Raw genomic sequence first — 21,002 nt, 5'->3', positions numbered from 1 at the left:
TAATTTTTTGGGATCATGGCTTATGACCACAATGTCATCTGCAAATCGTAAATGGTTTAGGTACTCTCCATCTGTAAAACAGCTGTAACATCCTTTATCTTTGAAAGATAATGTGACTAAAGTAGTCAATTTCAAATGATCTTATTTAACCCGGTCAAAGTCCGCCCTGTTTTTGTCTAATTTTTAACCCTAACTCGAAAGTTGCTCCCCCCGAAGAAAACTAATAATTTTCATAATTTCTACTCAATTTTCCAAATTGAAACTCTCAATATACATAAACAGAAGTATATTCTTTGATTTCCTACCTTTAGCGCTCAGCAAAAATTATTAATTCACTCTAAAACAGCAAAAATGTACGATCACATTTCAATTTATTAAATTTTGATGTCGGCAAAACAAGATCCAAGCTTTGAAAATAAAACGCGTTACTTCATTAGTTCAAAAATTCGCGCGTCAGCTCAGCGCCTCTGGCTAAAACGAATCAACGCATGCAGAGAGATAATTGACTGGTCAAGCTTACGTCATTAACGTTACCAAGGTGATCCAAGGAGAAAATGAAACTGTAAACAACTTTCGTGGAAAACAAACAGTTGAGCATCATTACTTGCGAACACTAATTTGCATGGCTCACTCACAACAGTAGCTTTATTGCTTTTCGTAATTGTTGTACGAAAGAATTGCAACGAATTGGTTTTGAAAAACTAAAATATTGCATTTCCTTTCTTCAATATGTATTATCTACTAAAAAAAAACCAAGGAAATTCATCTACTGGAAGCGGAAAGAAAAAAACTGTCGTAAAACTGATCACTACAATGCGCATTTCATAAAAAAAAAGTTCGCTTTATTGTAATTGTTTCTAGAGGACTAAATCGGAACAGCAGTTTCATGGATGTATATTTGATCTTCTTACGAAATTTCAAGAAAATATTTCTATTCATAGCTGCGTTATAAACTTCGAAAACTGATATCGAAGGAACTTCACATGCATCTCACTGGTGTACAAACGAAAAAAAAAAAAAAAAAATGCGCAGCTAGTAACAGATTGTGAGAACAATCCGTTACTCGTAGTGAGGGATTGGGAAATTGTAAGTAATTGTTATTGAATACTTCAATATTTCCTTGATATGCATTTGATATCATCAAAAAATTTCCAGAGGAAAATTGAATTTTCATTATCACACAACGCCCGAAAAATTCACCATAAAATGTCATGTGTTTCAATGTTTGAATTCCATTCTGAGCTGCAAATGTAATTTCACTTCTCTTGCGCTGACAGAGTAGCCGTTCGCCGAATGAAGAAAAACAAGGTTCATTTTCATGAAATTTCCAATTCCCTTCTTTCACTTGAGGGGAAAAAACTCCTTAGGGGAGGGAGTCCACCCTTTCTAGTCCGACCCTGGAGAGAGAGAGAGAGAGAGAGAGAGAGAGAGAGAGAGAGAGAGAGAGAGAGAGAAATAAAAAATACCCTTTTGGTGGGCAGAAGGCCAAGAGATTGTCAAAGGTCCAGAGCGCTAACTTTCATTTATTTTATTTATTATTATTTATTTTATTTTATTATATATATATTTTTTTTTCTTGTGTTATTCTAGCAATCCATCCTGGATTGGGGCTTCCCTGGGCCGGGATAGTGCTTCTCCTCTTTTCTCCTTCCCTCTCTTCATCTTATACAAGTTTTTCTTTCCTCCCTGGGAACTTTTTTTTTTGGCTGATGCTGCATAAGCTCATACACTTGCTTTCTTGCATCACATGCCACTACTACTACTACTACTAGTAGTTCCCCAGGGAGGAGGGCATGCAGTTAGTAGGGGAGATCTTGCCCTCCTGCTAGGGACGAGTACCTGGAGGCAGTCGTCCAGGTGATCGCTGCTTCCAGGTAGCCAGAATGCCCAAATACAACATCATAATACAGAACACACACATAAGCTCACAAACAGTTTTTCTTTCCTGTCACTTTCTCCCGTGCGGAATGAAAAAATTTTTTCTCTCTCTCTTGCCTTCCTTTTCATCTGTCTTCATCCAACATGGGATATTCCTAAGCGGGATGATTTTTTTTTTTTTCCCGACACACACTGGCCTTACCCTGACAATGCGTAAAAACTGAACAGAGCAACGAGGCTGAGATGAACTTTTGTTCTAGGAGCCGCCCATACAAAAACAAAAAATAAATAAAGAAAATAAATAATAATAATAAAAAAAAAAAAAAAAAAAACAGCATTGCAGCTCTAAGTCAGCTTCATCCTAGGATGCCGAAACTGCAATTGTTTTAGAGAACAATATTTTGCATTTTTACTTTCTAACATTATTTTGCATTATAGCTCTGTTACAATATTTTGCTTCGTTTCTTTATATTATTGCTGTCGCAAACGATATCAGTGTGCACGACGTTTCATCACAGATGCTGGAGTTCTAATTAGTCAGTTCATTCTAGGATGCGGAATTACTAATTAGTCCGATTTTGTTCTGGTGCTCATTTGATAAAAAATCCAGAATAATTCCTCTGGAAATATTAGCTAGTGAACTGCATTATAAATTTCAAACATCGCTGTATTGCTTATCCTTTTAGTGACCGCATGTTTTCGCCTTGTACAATTGTTTTATTGTGGACACTTTCTTCCAGTCAGTAAAATCATTATTATACCTATAAAGTAATTCATTATGTTGGGGAAACCGTTTTTGCTCCTAATTGATGTAGCACTTTTGAATTTTGCAAAGTGGATTATTTGAACACAACATACATTAGAAGGTCGGTAAAAGAGTTGATAATTGATGGGCAGCATTCCGACAAACAAATTTTCTGTTTATATTACGTGATGACCACACGGTCAGAGATCCCGAAATAGAGAGAGAGAGAGAGAGAGAGAGAGAGAGAGAGAGAGAGAGAGAGAGAGAGAGAGAATACAAGAAACCGCACTGCATTTAGGTCACCGACTCATCTGCCAAAAACCACAGTAAAACAATAAAAGTGATGGGGAGTAAGTCTATTTGTCAGCGGAGTTTATCTGTTTATTGCAGTTCAGAACAGCATTATGACCGTGGATAGTGAATTTATTCGTCTTCTGAGCTAAAACAGAATTTCTCCCTTTGCGATGACATCAAAGCGTAACAAGCAAATATCTTCTAACGATACTTTTTGAGCAGCCGTTAGTTGTAATCTGTTAGCTTTGTATTGTTACAAATATTGCAGTTATGTGAACAATACGCATTTCAAGAAAGAAAGAAATTCATAGCGGATGATTTTTTTTTCCTTTCTTTTGATGCACCAGTTTCGAAGTTTATAACGCAGCTATAAATAGAAATATTTTCTCGAAATTTGGTTAGAAGATCAAACCCAGGAAACTGCTGTTCTGATATTGTTTACTAAAAACAATTACAATAAAGTAAACTTTTTTTTTTTTTTTTTTTAATCAAATGCGCATTGCAGTGTTATCAGTTTTACACCAGTTTTTCCCGTTTCCAACAGATGAATTTCCTTGATCTTCTGTTCGTAGGAGCAATACACGTTGAAGATAGGATATACGATCTGTTCACCTTCCATAAACTGTTATTGGTACTGTATGGCTTTATTGCCTCTTATGTCAAAAACAGTAGCTCCTGTTCGTCTTTTGTTTATTTACACTTCTCCCTTACCGTCTCGATGTAGCTGTTTATATACTTCCCACGCTTCGCTTGTATTCACGCGGAGTTGTTTATCAGAACTGCTCCTCTCCGTAAAAAGAAATTCGCGCGCTTTCCACCAAGAAACGAATCAAGTGTCGGGTTTCATAAGCTCTAGGCTGGTTAGGGCGGGGGTAAAAAAAATTTATTGAAAAGGCCTAAAAAATTGCATACTTGATGTCACATTTTTGTCATTTGCGTGAAATTCAATAGAAGGTTTTGAAAATTTAAGTGGGAAAATTCAAGAAAACAGTTCTGGCTCCAACTATAGCGAGTTTCAGCTCTGTAATTAGAGTAAAAATTATAGAATTAACTTGCTGAACCCAGTTGGGGCTGGTATGTACCCCAGCGGACGGGGATACGGTTAAGTTTGTGCTTGGATATCACACATTCTCCCTCTCCATTACTCTTTACATATTTTGGCTGAAAGAAAAGGAAGTTGCACATCACTGCATTTCAAGTAAACTTAAACATAAATAAAACTGAGTGGGGTGTTGAATTCTTTCCAGCATGTGCATAGTGTGCAAGAATCAAAAGCGCACAAAAACTATACCTTACAATAAGGCTGAAGCTGAAGGGACTGTAGCCATACACAGTGGCAATCTTAATTGCAAAATAGGTGTCTGGGGGAAAAAAAAAACCAAAAAAATTTATTATTAGAAAATTCTATAGCTTTGAACAGATGCAAACTCACAAAAATATTAGCTCAAAACGTTTTTATGTACATCAATAAACTCGAACATGTCTCTTTTTAGCTCTGAGGATGGCAAATCAGTACTTGACCTCTAACCATATAATGCTTAGCATTTCGGGTGAAATCAATGAAATTATTCACATGAATTTAATTATTCTTGTCTTTAATGTTAGCAGATCAGGAACTGTTGCAAATACTTTATCCTTAACATAAGGATAATTGTCTTGCTGTCAAGGTTATGGGGAACAGATCACATTTTGGGAGCTACCAAGTTGACTTTTTTATTACTTAAAAATAACTGATCCTGTTATATTTTTGTTTAAAATTAGTAGTACACTTGTTACTTGTGTTTATCTAACAAAGGTGATTAATTAGTTGTTCACTTGGTTTTCAAAACTGCTTAAAAAATTAAAGTTGTGCTGCATTGTTAACCTATCAACGTAGCAATGATACTGATTATAGTATTGTTATAGAACAACATATGCAATTTAGTAGTCTTCAATATAATTCCATAGCATTATTATAGCTAATATTACAGCAGCTATCTTTTAAAGGCACAAAAGGTATACTTTTCCCTTCACAAATCTGGTTGCCCTTTTTTGCACCCATTACAGCAGTTCTACATCCTTCCTAAAGTGAGGCCTCCAGATGTGTTACAGTATGCAAGATGCAGCCTAACCATGGCCTTGTACAAGGGGATAATCACCTCCATACCCCTGCTAGCAAAGTTTCTGTATGTCATTGACAAAACCCTATGAGCTGTCCTGGCAGCATGTCTGCGCTATTCAGAGAACTTCATATCTCACTGCACAATTACCACAACTTTTTCATTTTCCACTACTCTGAGTGTAGAACCACACAGCTGCTATGTTAATCTGAGATTACTACTACCCATATGCAGTACCTTGCATCTATCGATGTTAAAATTCAACAGGCATTTCTCAGCCCATTGACCTAAATTTTCTAAATCTTGTTGCAGTAGCTCACCCAATTACTATTATTAATCAATCTGCCAAACTTTTGTATCGTCTGCAAACTTAGAAATTAAGTCTGATATACCTTCATCAGTATCATAAATAAATACTGAAAACAGTGGGCCCAGCACTGAACTTTGAGGGGCTCCACTAATAACATTACTCCATGAAGTACAGTGCCCACTGATAACCACTCTGTCTCTTTCCAGTCAACCATCCCTTTATCTGTAGCAGTAATTTGTCCTTAATGCAACATTGCCTGTTTGTACAGCAGTCTTATGTTCAACAGTATCAAAATTCTGTTTTTTTTTTTTACCACTAATATGGTACAAAAAACTCTTTAAGCATTATATGAAGGATTAAGTATGCGAAACAATCAAAAGGCTTTGCCAGTATTAATTAACATATCAAATCATTAAGAATATGCAATACCTTTAATGCTTTCAGTATTTATTTTTTTATTTTATTTAGTTTTTTAATCTTATTTACCTTCATGGAACCACTGTTTGCACCTACAGCATTGTAACATTTTCATATACCACCTAAAAATAAGTAAAGGTAAGTTAATTTCTCCATTTTCCTTTTAAAAATCATAAAATGAATTGAAACTTTGTATCATAAAAGGTCAAGAGGAATATCAACTGTCAAACAAAATCAAGACATTATATGGGGCTATGTAGCTTGCATGCTAGCATACTTAACACAATGCACATGTTATGATAATAAGCTCATTCTGACCTTCATTATATGATGTTATACTGATTCAAGTTGAACTGTTTAGTATTAGCATTAATGTATTGGCACAGAAATTTTACACAAATACAGACTGAACGGAATTTATATAGAAACATTTGACATTTTCATCATAAAAATGATCCAAGATGCAAAAAGTACTTCCCAAGCCTGATATAGCTGGGTGGTCAATGCAGAGATACAACTGTCATGCATTTGCATTGACTATGACTCAAGCCCACATGATTACTAAATATGGTAATGTTCTTAAATTCTCTACTTTATAAATTTCCCTTAACTAAGCGACTGATCTGGAGTATAAATTCTAGAGAATAAAATAAAAAACTCTATCATCCCTTTCAGGTATGAGCAAGCTCGTATATGTAACAAGTTAGTTAACATATGCAGTGTGTTACATTTGAATATTTTCTTAACTTAATTGATTTTTCTCCTTTTTTCTGTGACTAATAGAAGTAAAAAGTAAACAGTTATCTCTTTATCCATTAATCACTAAGGTTATAACTTTAAAGAACACTTAAAAGTCTATAGTTTTACGTTCTCTAAACATAGCCGTTCAGTTTGATTACAAGCCCCAGTCAATGATGAGTTGATATCTATATGGCAAGATGGTTTGGACAACTCAGAGAAGGGGAGAGTTACCTGATATAACTTCCATGGTTTCATCTCCACTGGAACCATGGGCATAAGCTGTGGCTACAGTTTAGGATGGATGTCTGCTTCCTCCTAAACAGACATGGCTTGAAGTCCAGGGTTAGTCAGTTGCAGCTCATACAATGTGTCTTTGTGCTTGTGATGAGCCAGAGACTGCCCTTCATGCCATCATCATCAGCCATTTTCAATCCACTGCAGGATGAAGGCCTTTCCAGCAACTTTCCTGTTCCTTCTGTTTTGTGCAATGGCCATCGATTTACTACCCACAAATTTGTGAATTTCATCTGTCCATCTCCATTTTTGTCTTCCAGGTTTTCTTTTAGCTCCTTTTGGGTACCATTCTGTTATTTTCTTAGTTCATCTGTTATCATGTCTTCGAGCTGTGTCCAGCCCAAGGCCATTTCAGTTCTTTAGTTTTGATAAGAATATCCTTTGTGTTTTCTGCCTAATCCACGTGTTTCTCTTCTTATCTAACAGTCTGATTCCTAACATAATTCGTTCCATTCTTTACTGTGTGGTTTCAGGTTCTCTTCCATTCTTTTGGTGAGTGCCCAAGTTTCACTTCCACAAGTCATGGTGGGGAGTATATACTGGTTCACACCATGCTTCACTGCACTAATTATGTTGACATCAAGTGTCAGCTGATTGGGGGGGGAAGGGAAAAAGAAACTTTCATTCTTGATATGAACAATTTATTCCAGTTATATTTCCCTTTCAAAGGGAGTTAAAATGCTTTAATGATTTTGTAATATCTTTTTTGCAGGATAGCCAGAGCTAGAGACCCACCTCCTCACAGTAGGGATGGTAACTGGACAGCATAAGGTGTCAGTCCCTCAAGCAGGCCTGTGGTCACAATTCTTCTGCTCATCATTTGAGTTATTAAATTTAAATTGCAAACTAAGTTGCATATGGGCTCTGGCCTACCAGGCATCCATCCTGCTCAAGATCAGTCGTACAGTGATGTTTAACATTAGTGAATTAATGTCAAAAAAGAGCGCGCGTGTGTGTGTGTGTGTGTGTGTGTGTGTGTGTGTGTGTGTAGGAAGGGGCACACAAGAGTTAAAATGCAAAGGTTTCATTACACACTATAAACTATAATTTGCCAACAGCAAGAAGTTCAGAGCAGCAGATGAAAAACCAGAAAAATAAGTGCAATGAAAAACTCATGTAATGATCATGCCATTTCTTCAAGGATATTCAACAAACATTTCAATAATATTCAAGTAACTTAGTCAAATTTATTATTAACAGCTGAGACCTTTGGTAATTTTCTTGGTGTAAATTCACTTTAGAATAAAAAAAAAAACCACCTAAAATATGAATCTCTTTCTAAAACAATGCAATAGCCAGACTTCATATCCAGAGAAATTATGAAACATTACCTTTCTTTTCAATTCTTGTTTAGTAGTTTTCGGTTCTTGTTTTCCTTTACATACATTAGCCCACAAAAACAACGTTTATGAACAATGAATAACTTTGAATGGAGATGTATTTATAAAATATTTGATCATCCACGAACGATCAAATTATTTTAAATGTACCTTTGAAGTTTAATTAATCATTGATATTATTCTATAATTATTGAAGTCATCTGGAGCCAAATCAGATAAATGGAAGGTGGGAGGTTATCTTAGTAATTCCTTTTGCAAAATAAATCTTTGAATGATTAATGGAGAATGCATAAGTGCATTGTCATGCAACAAAAGCCAATTTTAATTTTCATGAAATTCTGGTCTGATCCATCAAATTCTATGTAACAATCATTCCGTAACTTCTAAATATGAATGATAAAAAGAATTCCATGGATCAGACTGGAGTTTCACGAGAATGAGAACTGGTTTTTACCATAATGCACCTGTGAGTCCCATGTTAATTATTCAAAATTTTTCTTTTACAAAAAGGGGTTTACTCAAATTAAACCCAATCCCCAATCACCAGATTTTGGCCCTGCTTACTTCTTTCTATTCCCAAATTTAAAAATGAAGAAGAAAGTGAAATGATTTCATACTACCAAGGAGATAACTATGGAGAAATTTTGAATTCTTTCAACAATTAAAAGAGGTACACAGAACTGCATAAACTTGTTTTTAATGATTTTCATAATAAATTCTTTTTCTGAATATCTGCCTTTATTATTTTTTTTTCTTTTTAGATTTCTTTTATCTTGTTGCCTTTTCAGTCAATCTGAATATAAATTGCAATCATTAACTTTAATAAATCATAATTAAAACTTAAAGCTAAAGTGTTTAAAGACAATACAATACTTTGACAGAGCATTGCACATTTCATCACTAAATTTCATGAAGGATATATTTGGCACGTTTTCATGTGCTCTGCCCAGTCATGATACATATAACGGAGAGGGCGCTCTGGTCACGGAAGAGAACAGTCGGTGGATTTTTGGTTGCTGTAAAGGGATAAGTATTTAGATAGTTTTACCGTATTTTTCATTAATTAACATACTACATTGTGTTTTACAAAGATATTAAATAGGTTTAGTAGCATTCGTTAGCTTCTGATTTTGAATTTAACTAGTGATTTTTGGAAGTTACGACTCCCGGTATTGGCACCAATAATGTTGAACTAGCCACCATATTGTAATCGATAAGAAATAGTGCAACGTATATATCTCAAACTGATAGCGTAAGTATAACGTAAAACTAGATAACATAATACGAAGCAGTGTATTAGGAATCTGTTAGCTTAGTATAGTATTATCAATTAATAAAAAATATTTATTAATCTTATTAAACTCCATTGTTAATTAAACTGTATTTAAACGGAAATCATGACCCAGACTAGAGCTGCAAAGCAAAAATCACAGACTAGCGAGTGCTGTAACTTGGGGGAGAAATGAAGGAGGCGATTCTCCAACGCATCAGTCTCAAAAAATGTGCGAGATGTGTTTGCTGAACTTTCTAAAACAGGACATGATCTAGCCAAGGAGGATGTCTTTGTGTGTGCTAGATGCCTAGAGTGTCAAGAAATTAGGCACCAACTTAAGAGTTCTGATGGATGTCTATGAGAGCTTGAGGTGTAGGATAAATGCCATCAAAGAAATTAATGAGGGCCATCAAGCTCTCAGCTGCCCAGCTCAATAGCAGGGGTGACTCCTGTGCATCAGGCAACACAGAGGCAATCTCCAAGGTAGAATGCGCTGGTCCCAAAGGAACTAGTTATTATTGGTGACTACTGTCAGGGAGACGGGGAATATACTATGCAAGAAGGAGAAGTGGAACAGGGTATGTCTGCCAGGGACAACAGTTGATGATGTTGTAGAGCAGATATTATCTTTTAAGGGCACAAAAGATGATAATGTTGTACTTGTTGGAACTAATAACATTAAGAGTAAGAGATCTGCAGATTTACTCAACAAGTACAGGTCAACGTTGAAAAAAAGTGACGAGTTAGGGTTGAATGAGAGTATCTGCAATTCTGTCCAGACATGATAAGGAGTACAAGAGAGCCTTGCCTATCTATTGGGCCCTGGAAAGATTGTGCAAGGCTCAAGAGGTAGAAATGTTTTCAGCCTGGTCTATGCTCTGTTGACAGGAGAGACTGCTTCTACAGAGATGGGGTACACTTAAATAGAAAGAGTACAAGAATATTTTCTGATGCTATCGAGGCAGTGTTAGGTGGGTCGGAAAACTGCTAGCTTGGTGGGATACACAGACTAAAAGGTTAACAGTGGCCACAGGCAGAGGCAAAAGTGATTCTTGCACTGCTTCTATTAGAATGAGTAGCAACGTGGAAAGCAAGGCAATGGAGATTTCAAGGACTGTTCGGAGTCACAGAGGAACAAATAAATACATGGGCTGTGTTAGAGTAACTAAGATTATAAACAGGTGCATGTATATCTGGATGTACCAATGTAAGAATACTTAAAAAATTTGAGGTGTTGGTCTAGATCTGAGATATGGTGTCACACAGATATAAACCGTGCAGAATTGGAATCCGGGGAGTACAATGTGTACAGAAAGGATAGACAAGAGAGGAAGGGTTATGCTGTTAGTTAAGAAAATGCATCCAATAGCTGTTGGTGAACAATTCAATGTTGTTTGTTTGGTGTGACATAAGCACAGGGAAAGGAAAAATAAGAGTAGATGTGTGTTATAGGCCTAATGAATCTGATGAGTATAATGAGCAATTGTGCAGAGAAATAGAGTGGGCCAGTAAATCAGAATGTCCTATAATGGGGGATTTTAAATTTCCAGATAATGACTGGAACTTGTGGGTTGGTCACTCGTAGACTACCAAGACTTTTTTGGATGACTGTTTTCTACAGCAGCATCGAGGTAACCAGAGGGAGTTTGTTTGTTATTTGGTTTTTAGGAGCATTAAACCAGAGGGAGTAATACTCTTGATGTGATTATCAGCAGTGATTATTCATGCATTATGAATTTGCAGAAGAAAGAACCACTGGATGACAGTGATCACAATGTACTGATGTGGGAATTACTAAAAGATGTAACTACCATCAAGGCTAAAGGGAAGAGCTTTTGCTTTCGTAAAAGTGACTACAGGGGTCTCAGACAGTTTTTAAATTCTGTACGGTGGGATCAACTGATGTTACCAACATTGAATTTAAAATGGGAAACCTTCAGGGACTTAATCTTGGAGGCTACTAGGCATTTCATTCCAACTAAGAAATACTGTTCAAGATTTAGGCCTAAATGGAGGTCAGATGAATTAATGAGGCTCGTGGCAGATATAAGCTTGTCAGTAATCTAGTCACAAAGGAAGTTAGGCAGGCAGAGGCAGATTATGAGAAATCTTTGGCAAAGGATCCAAAGAAAAACAGAAAAAAGATTTCTTTACTTTTGTAAACTCTAGAAGGAAAGGGATGAATCAGATTGGACCACTTAATAAGATGGTTGACTATTGATGATCATGCTCAGGTAGCTGATAAACTGAGTATTTTGCATCTACATTCACACATGAGGAGTTATTCAATGAGGGGAGTGCCAAAGTTTACCAAATGCTAACAGGGAGCTAACAGATTGTAATAACTGGGAGGAAAAATTGTTGAAGTTAAACATAAACTGGGGTGGACGGGAACTATCCAGTTATATTAAAGGAGGCAGCAAACCCTTAGCCATAATAAATAATAAAAAAAGCCAGAACAATAAAAAGTACTGAAGCCTATAACAGCTACAAGGTGATGTGTAATAGAGCCACAGAAAAGGTTCGACAGGCAAAGGCAGTTTATGAGAAATCACTAGCAAACAGAGCAAAGAGGGGGGATAAAGAATTCTTCACATATATAAATGCCAAGAAGAGCAGGACAAACCAGATCGGACCTTTATGTAAGGGGATAGTAATAAATACACCAGCTGCCGTTGCAGATGAACTCAACAGTTATTTTGCATCGATATTTACAAATGAAAAGCCTTTTGTGGCAAAGGGAAATTGTGGGAGCGAAGTTAAAAAATATGTAATTAATGATATTGAAATTTCGCAAGATTATTTAATGAAAAAACTTTCGAGCCTACAGACCAGTAAGGCTCCTGGAGTTGATGGAATATACCCTATAATCTTAAGAGAGGCGGCAAGCGAGTGCATTGAACCATTGAGGCTAATTATGCGAGCATCATTAGACTCTGGGGAGATTCCCTTGGATTGGAAAAGTGCAAATGTATCTCCCATACATAAGGGTGGCTCTAAAAGTGAAGTTGGAAATTATCGACCTGTCAGTCTGACTTCAGTAGTAGGGAAAATCATGGAGGCAATGATCAAGGGTGGAATTCAGGATCATTTGGATCGAATTGAAATTCTCAAGGATACTCAGCATGGTTTCGTAAAGGGAAAATCATGTTTAACAAATCTGGTTCGCTATTTCGAAAGGGTCACTCACGAGCTGGATTTAGGGAATAATTTCGACATTGTTTATTTAGATTTCAGCAAAGCTTTTGACTCAGTCCCACATGAGCGGTTGCTTTATAAGCTGGAACAGGTTGGAATCACTGGGAAAATCCTTAGATGGATAGAAAGATAGCTTCAGGGCAGGAGGCAGAGGGTTGTGATAAATGGCTATTCCTCAGATTGGGTTGATGTAAGAAGTGGAGTTCCCCAAGGATCAGTATTAGGACCACTGTTGTTTTTAATTTTCATAAACGACATTGATGAAGGGATAGAGGGCGTGATGTCTAAATTTGCAGATGATGTTAAAATTGGGAGAGTAGTTAATGATCACTGTCAAGCTGAGCTTCTTCAGAGAGACCTAGATAGACTTCAGGAATGGTCAGAAAAATGGCAGCTGTGCTTTAATCCAACAAAGTGTAAGGTATTACACCTGGGAAACAGTAATCCCAAAAAAACTTATTCACTTGGTGGAGTTCAACTAAAGCCAGTACTGGAGGAAAGGGACTTGGGTGTTACGATACGGTCAGACATGAAATTCTCTGAGCATTGTAAACAGGTTGCAAGGAAGGCCCATGGTGTCCTATCGATGATCTATCGAACTTTTGCAAGTAGAGATAGGGACGTGATAATCCCATTATATAAGGCCTATGTTAGACCACACTTGGAATACTGTGTTCAAGTATGGAGACCGCACCTGAAGAAAGACATCGAGCTTCTTGAAAGGGTGCAAAGAAGGGTAACTCGCCTGGTGAGATCGGCAAAAGGGCGTCCTTATGAAGAAAGACTTCGAATATGTGGGTTGCAGAGTTTGGAAACTAGACACCTTAGAGGAGATTTGATTGAGGTGTTTAAGGCTCTGAGAGGCATCAGTAAAATGAATGAGGACGAAATTTTCAAGATTATAAATGATGCTAGAACTAGGGGACATAAATTCAAGTTACGGGGGGAAATGTTTAGATTGGATTGCAGGAAGTTCTATTTTAGCCAGCGAGTTATAAATTACTGGAATAAGTTGCCTTCATGGGTGGTAGAGGCCGAGAGTTTGGGGAAATTCAAAGGTCATCTGGATAGTACTTTCGGGTAAGGGAAGCACATAGGATGATAGGTTTAATTTCCTTTCTATTTATTTTTTATTTTATTAATTATTATTATTTAGTTATTTATTTTTATTTTTTTGTTTTTATCATTGTTTTGTTCGGATTTATTTTTTTTTTTTATTTATTTTTTATTTTATTTTATTTTTTTTTTGGCTGGTGCAGCATAAGCCATAGGCTTTCTTGCACCATGCGGCCGTTACTAATACTAAATACTAATACTAATAATTATGAGAGCTTCCTTGGACTCAGGGGAGGTCCCCATGGACTGGAGGTGTGCAAACGTATCACCAATTCACAAAGGCGGTTCAAAAGGTGACACAATTAACTACAGACCTATTAGTTTGACTTGTGTTCCGGGGAAAATAATGGAATCACTGGTTAAAAAAGCATTGCAAGATCATCTAGACAAGACTGCAGTAATAGTTAAGGCACAGCATGGGTTTGTTAAAGGGATGTCTTGTCTGACCAATTTGACTGGATACTATGATGTGGTCACAAAGGAACTGGATGCAAAAAATAATTTTGATATCATATATTTGGATTTCAGGAAAACTTTTGGTACTGTTGCACATGGAAGACTGCTGTACAAATTGGACAGGTATGGCATTAAGGGTAAGTTGCTACAATGGATAAAGGGATGGGTGAGTGGGAGATGACAGAGTGGAAATCAATGGACACTGCTCTTCATGGACAAATGTTATTAGTGGAGTTCCCTAGGGTTCAGTGTTGGACCCATTGTTGTTTTTATATTTATCAAAGATATTGATGAAGGTATATCAGGTTTAATGTCCAAGTCTGCAGATGATACAAAGGTTGGCAGGGTTGATAACAACAGTAAAGACAGTATGCTATTCCAACTGGATCTAGATAAGTTGGGAAAATGGGCTGAGAAGTGGCAACTGAAGTTTAACATTGAAAATGCAAAGTACTGCATATGGGTAGCAATAACCAAAGAGAAACATACTGTGTGGTACTACACTCAGGGAAGTGGAAAGTGAAAAAGACCTGGGGGGGGGGTAATTGTGCTGTCAAATATGAAGTTTGCTGAGCAGTGCAGACGGGCGGCCAGGGCAGATCATGGAGTTTTGTTAATGATATACAGGAATTTTGCTAGCAGGGACAGGGAGGTGATTATTCCGTTTTACAAGGCAATGGTTAGGCCACATCTAGAGTACTGTACAGGTCTGGAGTCCTCATTTTAGGAAGGATGTAGAGTTGCTAAAATGAGTACAAAGAAGGGCAACAAAAGGGGTGCTCTCACCAAGATAAGCTTAAGTTCTGCAAATTGCAGCACCTGGACAGTAGGCACCTGTGAGGTGATATGATTGAGGTGTATAAGGCCTTGAATGGGTTGAGCAAGCTGAATGCTGATGGGATTCTTCCCCTTGCTCAGATTAAGAACCCGAGGAAAGACAGTTGTAGAATGGATGTGCAGAAGTTTGCCTTTAATTTCATCCCTCCATTCGTTCCAAATGCCTGAGCTGGACAGGCATTTGGAATGAATGGAGGGATGAAATTGGAGGTTTTTTTTCTTTTTCTGATGTTGCATAAGCTTGCTTTCTTGCACTGTATGCCTCTATTAATGTTAACACTAAAAGTCTCAATTCAATCTGAGACATTGCAGAGAGAGAGAGAGAGAGAGAGAGAGAGAGAGAGAGAGAGAGAGAGAGAGAGAGAGAGAGAGAGAGAGAGAGAGAGAGAGAGAGAGAGACTTAAATAAAAAATAATCATTTTGAACCTCTTTTCTTTAGACACATTCTTTCGAGCTATATTAAATCCAAAGTTAAAACTTACTATTCGAAGTATAAAATGTGAAGTTGTATGCATATAGCTGCTAACTTTTTACTTTTTAAAGCAAAGGAAAACAGGTTTTTTGGCCAAAAAACCTGTTTTCCTCTATCCCCCCCCCCCACAAGCTTTACAGTAGTATGCCTTCATCACATTGGTTTGTCTTGGACCGTAAGAGGTTGCCACCTATGTCCAGGACTAGGGCAGCAAACTCAAAAAATCATTCTCATTTTTTGGTTCTGGCTGCCACGTGCAGTTCGGTAAATCTTTGCAGCGACTTTATTTAATAATGTTTATATATATATATTGTTAATTTCTAACTAGCAGCAATTGTCAACAGCTTCAAAGTATAGGTAACTTAACGTGGATGCCACAATTTCCTGTACATTAGATAAATTCCTTTCTTTTAAAAATTTTTGGCCCCAACACAAAATTATATGTATAGGAAACTACTGAAATGTTAATGGCGGCATATATGGAGGACTACAGGCTGGCCTCGATTAACGCGATTAATTCGTCCCACGAGCGCATTGCACAAAACGGAAACGCGTTAATCAAATATAATAATCAATAGGAAAAATTATAATTGGTCCTTGACCTTCTAGAATGTCCATAAAGAATTTTAAAAATACCTTTTAATAACTTTTTAATATAATATCGGTGTTTAGATACACCATAGATAACTCTTAATAAACTACAAAGTAGTTGTTGTAGGCATCATTTGCTGTTTCTCATATTGTGCTCTGCCTTCACGACGAGTTGCCATGATATTGCACTACTTCGAATAAGTAACTCTTCACTAATAGAGAAGACTATTGTTACTTATTCTCAGTTGAGTACCACCACCCAGACAGCACTGTTTCACGGCTATTGGCCGATCATCAGTGGGTGGGCAGGTACCCTGGTAATGCAGACATGACGACCCAGTTGTGAAGTTAATCACACAATATGAGAGATGCCAAGAGGTGTAGATGTCAATATTTAAAATAAATAAATGCACAAGGCATAATACTTTAAGAGTTTGGTATCTATATAATATCGGTGTTTAGATACACCATAGATAACTCTTAATAAACTACAAAGTAGTTGTTGTAGGCATCATTTGCTGTTTCTCATATTGTGCTCTGCCTTCACGACGAGTTGCCATGGTATTGCACTACTTCGAATAAGTAACTCTTCACTAATAGAGAAGACTATTGTTACTTATTCTCAGTTGAGTACCACCACCCAGACAGCACTGTTTCAACTACTTTGTAGTTTATTAAGAGTTATCTATGGTGTATCTAAACACCAATATTATATAGATACCAAACTCTTAAAGTATTATGCCTTGTGCATTTATTTATTTTAAATATTAACTTTTTAATGTATACAATGTAAAAGACAATGAAAATAATTATGGAATTAAAATGTTTATTGCATAAAACAGCGGGTCCCAAACTGTGGACCACGGAATATTTTAAATTTTCGAGGGAAACACAGCGATACTCGACATCTGTCGGACACCGCGTGAACTACTAGCTCGAGATAGTTCACAGTTTCAACATTTCTTAAGTTGTTTGGACCTAATTATTAAATGGAACTGTTAGGTATTTCTTTTGGTATGGGTACGCCATGAAAAAATTACCAAGACACTAAGGGCACCTTGAACCGAGAAAGTTTGGGAACCTCTGACATAAAATACACAATGTAGAAATGACTGTTGCGGAAATATTTGAACAGTGTTGACTTTCTCTTTTCATCAATCAATTTCCAATAGCCGACAAGCTTCTCTGGGCCTTGGCGAAATAAATATCGCAGAGAACCTCAAACCTTTTGTTTGAGGTCCTCTGCGATATGAAAGATTTCATCTAGTTCTTTTACCATTATCTCCTTCGCGGTAACATTTTCATTTGCCTCATTTAAAAATTTGAATTTGAATGCAAGTCTGCATTGACTTTATTAGCGGGAAACAAACAAGTAACATTTCTTCCAATGGCTAATGGAACACAACTGAGGCGGGCAGGAGGCAAACGTTTGTTTATTGTCCGTCCGACGCGCGATTCAAATCTTTTTCAACTATTGCATAAATAAAAAAAAAAAAAAAAAAAAAAAAAAAAGATCGCGTTAACTGGAAATTTGCATCGTGTAAAGTGAAAAGTGGTATAATTTTTTCAAATAGTGGTAACTGAAAAACACGTTAATCGAACCCGCATTATACGAGGCCTGGCTGTATTTCAGTACAATTTACTGAAATAGTGTGGCATTCTGAAGAGATGCGGTTTCGCATATATCTGCCAGTTACCTTCTAAATTTTAATTTTTAAGTTCTTAATGTTAGCTGGTTTATATATTTCTAATTATAATAGTTAATAGCTTTAGGGTTAATTTGAGCATTAGAGTAGACATTAACATAACATTTCAGATATACAGAGATACCAAGACCTCCCCCTTCCAAATTGCAAAAACCTACCCAATCCAGGGCTGTTACTAATACGGACGGGAACTTGTGCCCCCGGATTACCTGAGCACCAACTGTGTTTTCTTCAATCATATTCTTTTCACTGTCCTTCCCAAAAAATTCTTCAACACTCTGAGCTATTAGTGCTATATGAGGGCAGGAGTGTCTATTGCTATCCTAAGTGCTTTCCTAACTTTGCCTCCCATTAGCTGTATAGCCAGACATGGACTGCTTATGGAAACAACATACATTTAGATAAATCAATATATATATATATATATATATATATATATATATATATATATTTTTTTTTTTATGCCTTTAACCAGGCCATATGCCCCACTTTATATCTTAAATTTTGTTTATATAACTTTAACTGGACAGTGTTTCAAAACCAATTTAAACTTTCTCTCTAAAACTAGTTCTGTAAATTACTGCTATTCCTTCCTTGCACTATATCTTACTTCTAAGATAAAGTGCTGCCATACATTTTTAAGATACTGTACTGAATTTTGTAGGTTTAGGTTTAACCACGAAAATAGCACTGTTGTCATTGTGGGTTTATTGGCACATTAGCAATTATGGCCGTAATATGGTCATAGTTGCTAATAATCCATGTTTCAGGGCACAAAATAGCAAATGAGGCCTCCACAATAACAGTAGCACTGCTGCTTATTTAGCTGCAGCTCCTCATGTGTTCATTTTCTTGATTTCTATGAAACCTTCTGTTTCAATAATACATCAGCCTAGTTGTCAGAGCCATTCAACTCCTTCCCATTTAAGTTTCTAATGTTAATGGTACTTATCATGATGGCTGATCCAAAAGGAGACATATACTGTGTCCTGGTTCTCTGACAAGCACCTCAGAGATTTACAGAACAAATGTAATGTCCCAGCCAGTATGAGTCTCAGTTGTTTTGTCTTACCATAATGATATGATTTAAGCCTGTAATTTATCCAATTTGGTTGGCTTAGTCTCATGTTGGTAGCCCATCCTCATTCATTCAGTATATAGCTAGCTCCCTACTATGTAAAAGGTTACCTTATAGCAAAGTGAGGAGTGGACATTGGATCTGGATCCCAGCTGATTTCGCCACAAGCTAAGCTTAGCCTAGCAGTGGGATGAGACATCTCCTCCTGGTGACAGCCTCAAACCCTTCAGTAACCCAAGTCTCCAGTGGCTGTATAAAATTTTCACTTGCCGACTAAACAACAAGTAATCCCAGCCCTATTTCAGAGTATAGAAAGGACTTCTTTTTTTTTTTTTTTTTTTAGTATTAATGATTTGTTATTACTTTAATTTGGGTGCTTAAATTTTGTAGGTGGTTCCAACATGTGGAACAAACCACCGATCCCTGTTAAACTAAACAGTGACAACATTCACAAAATGCTTATAGCCACATATATATAGTATTAACAAAACACAAGGATATAACTGGGGACAATTAATAACACATATTTCACTTATGTTGTGTTTTTAAAGCTTAGTCAAAGAGATGTAGGAAAGTCAATTAAAAAAATTATAAATTCTATATGTGAGTTATAATATTAGTGCAAGTAATGTTTCATCTTGTTGAATCATGCTTAGGGTTCCAGTAACTGATGTGCTATTGAAGTGGTTTTACAAATTGCGGGCCTTGAATTCTTTCATGTGTGTGTGCACGCGCACACACGATTTCCAAAAGCTGAAATTAAAAACTTCAACCTTACATGCAATGAAAGTATGTTACAATATGAAGTTTCTCAACCTTGATGGTAGGAAGAAACTTGATTAATAAAAGGAGATAGCGGTGCCTTTTGGAACAATATGAAACAAAGATTTCAGATGAAAACTGCTTTATTGAATTACAAAACAAATTCTTAAATGAAGGTAAGGGATAATAGGATAATGATGGAAATTTTATGTTATCAGCACGAAACTATCATCATGACCGAGTAACATGAAAATGTGCCAAACAAATCCTTCTGTGAAATTCAAGTGATGAAATGTGCAGTGCTCTATCAATTTGTTTCACATCAACCTTTATAGCTTTACTGCGTTGTTTTAATTATAATTTAACCACAGGGGATTTGAGAAGTAATGAGAAAAGTAAAATTCTTTAAAAAAATGTTCACAACAAGAATTTATCATGGTGTGGTATGGTATATTTATTACAGCCACAAAGGCTACTGTGGCCATATTATGCCTACCAGGTTAGGCACATTGCCTTTAAAAATAAGAATTCAGATAAATGTGCAGTCTGCAATGATATGAATAAGCAGAATAGGTCACTGTGGTTGGGAGGCAAAGAAAAAAATATTCTGTCATTCCTTCGCATAAAGTCCAGTAGGATATGTTTCACCTGTAAGTAAGTAGTAATGTGCAAGATGCGTGCCCTAAATGGCTAATATAATGGTGTGCCTAATTAAAAAATGGCTGGAAACAAATTTTTTTTTTTAAATCAAAACATATTCCTAAACAACGAACTCCATGGTAACCTAATCTACACAATAAAGACAGAATTTATTATGAAAATCTTCAAAATGTATCAATATACAGAATTTATATGCTTGTTAACAAGTATGGGACTCTATACACTCATTACACTTCTCTTTTAATCATTGACAGCATTCCTGAAATTCCTTCAAGTTATCTCCTTGATGCAATCACGAAAATAAAATACAAGAATACTGCTTGGACAGCTTGATTTTCCCATCAGGGAAATGGTTAATAATCACTTTCACATAAAAAAAAGTAATAATTATGAAACATTTATAAGATGATTTTATAAGCTCAGGTTCTACCAATAAAATAAGGTTGCACCATAAAACTTACTCTCCAGGGCCTCCACAATAACAGTAGCATTGCTGTAAGTTCATTCGGTGCTGTGTATCCCAAGTTAATGCCTGGAGCTACAGAAATATGGAAATGGAATTTTAAAAAATTCAATGTACAATTTTATGCTTTTTAATGAGACTGAAAAAAAAAAAAAATAATAAATAAATAAAAATAAAGTGCAACTAGTGCTCTAAGCAGTAATCACCATTGTCAAACATGAGTGACAAGATAATAAAAACACCTGATTTTTTAAAGTTGATTAGGTATCAAT

This window comes from Mastigoproctus giganteus, chromosome 2, assembly GCF_048544385.1.
Source record: "Mastigoproctus giganteus isolate SK-2022 chromosome 2, ASM4854438v1, whole genome shotgun sequence".
NCBI lineage: Eukaryota > Metazoa > Arthropoda > Arachnida > Uropygi > Thelyphonidae > Mastigoproctus > Mastigoproctus giganteus.
The sequence above is the reverse complement of the archived record's forward strand: the minus strand, read 5'-3'. Positions refer to the sequence as shown.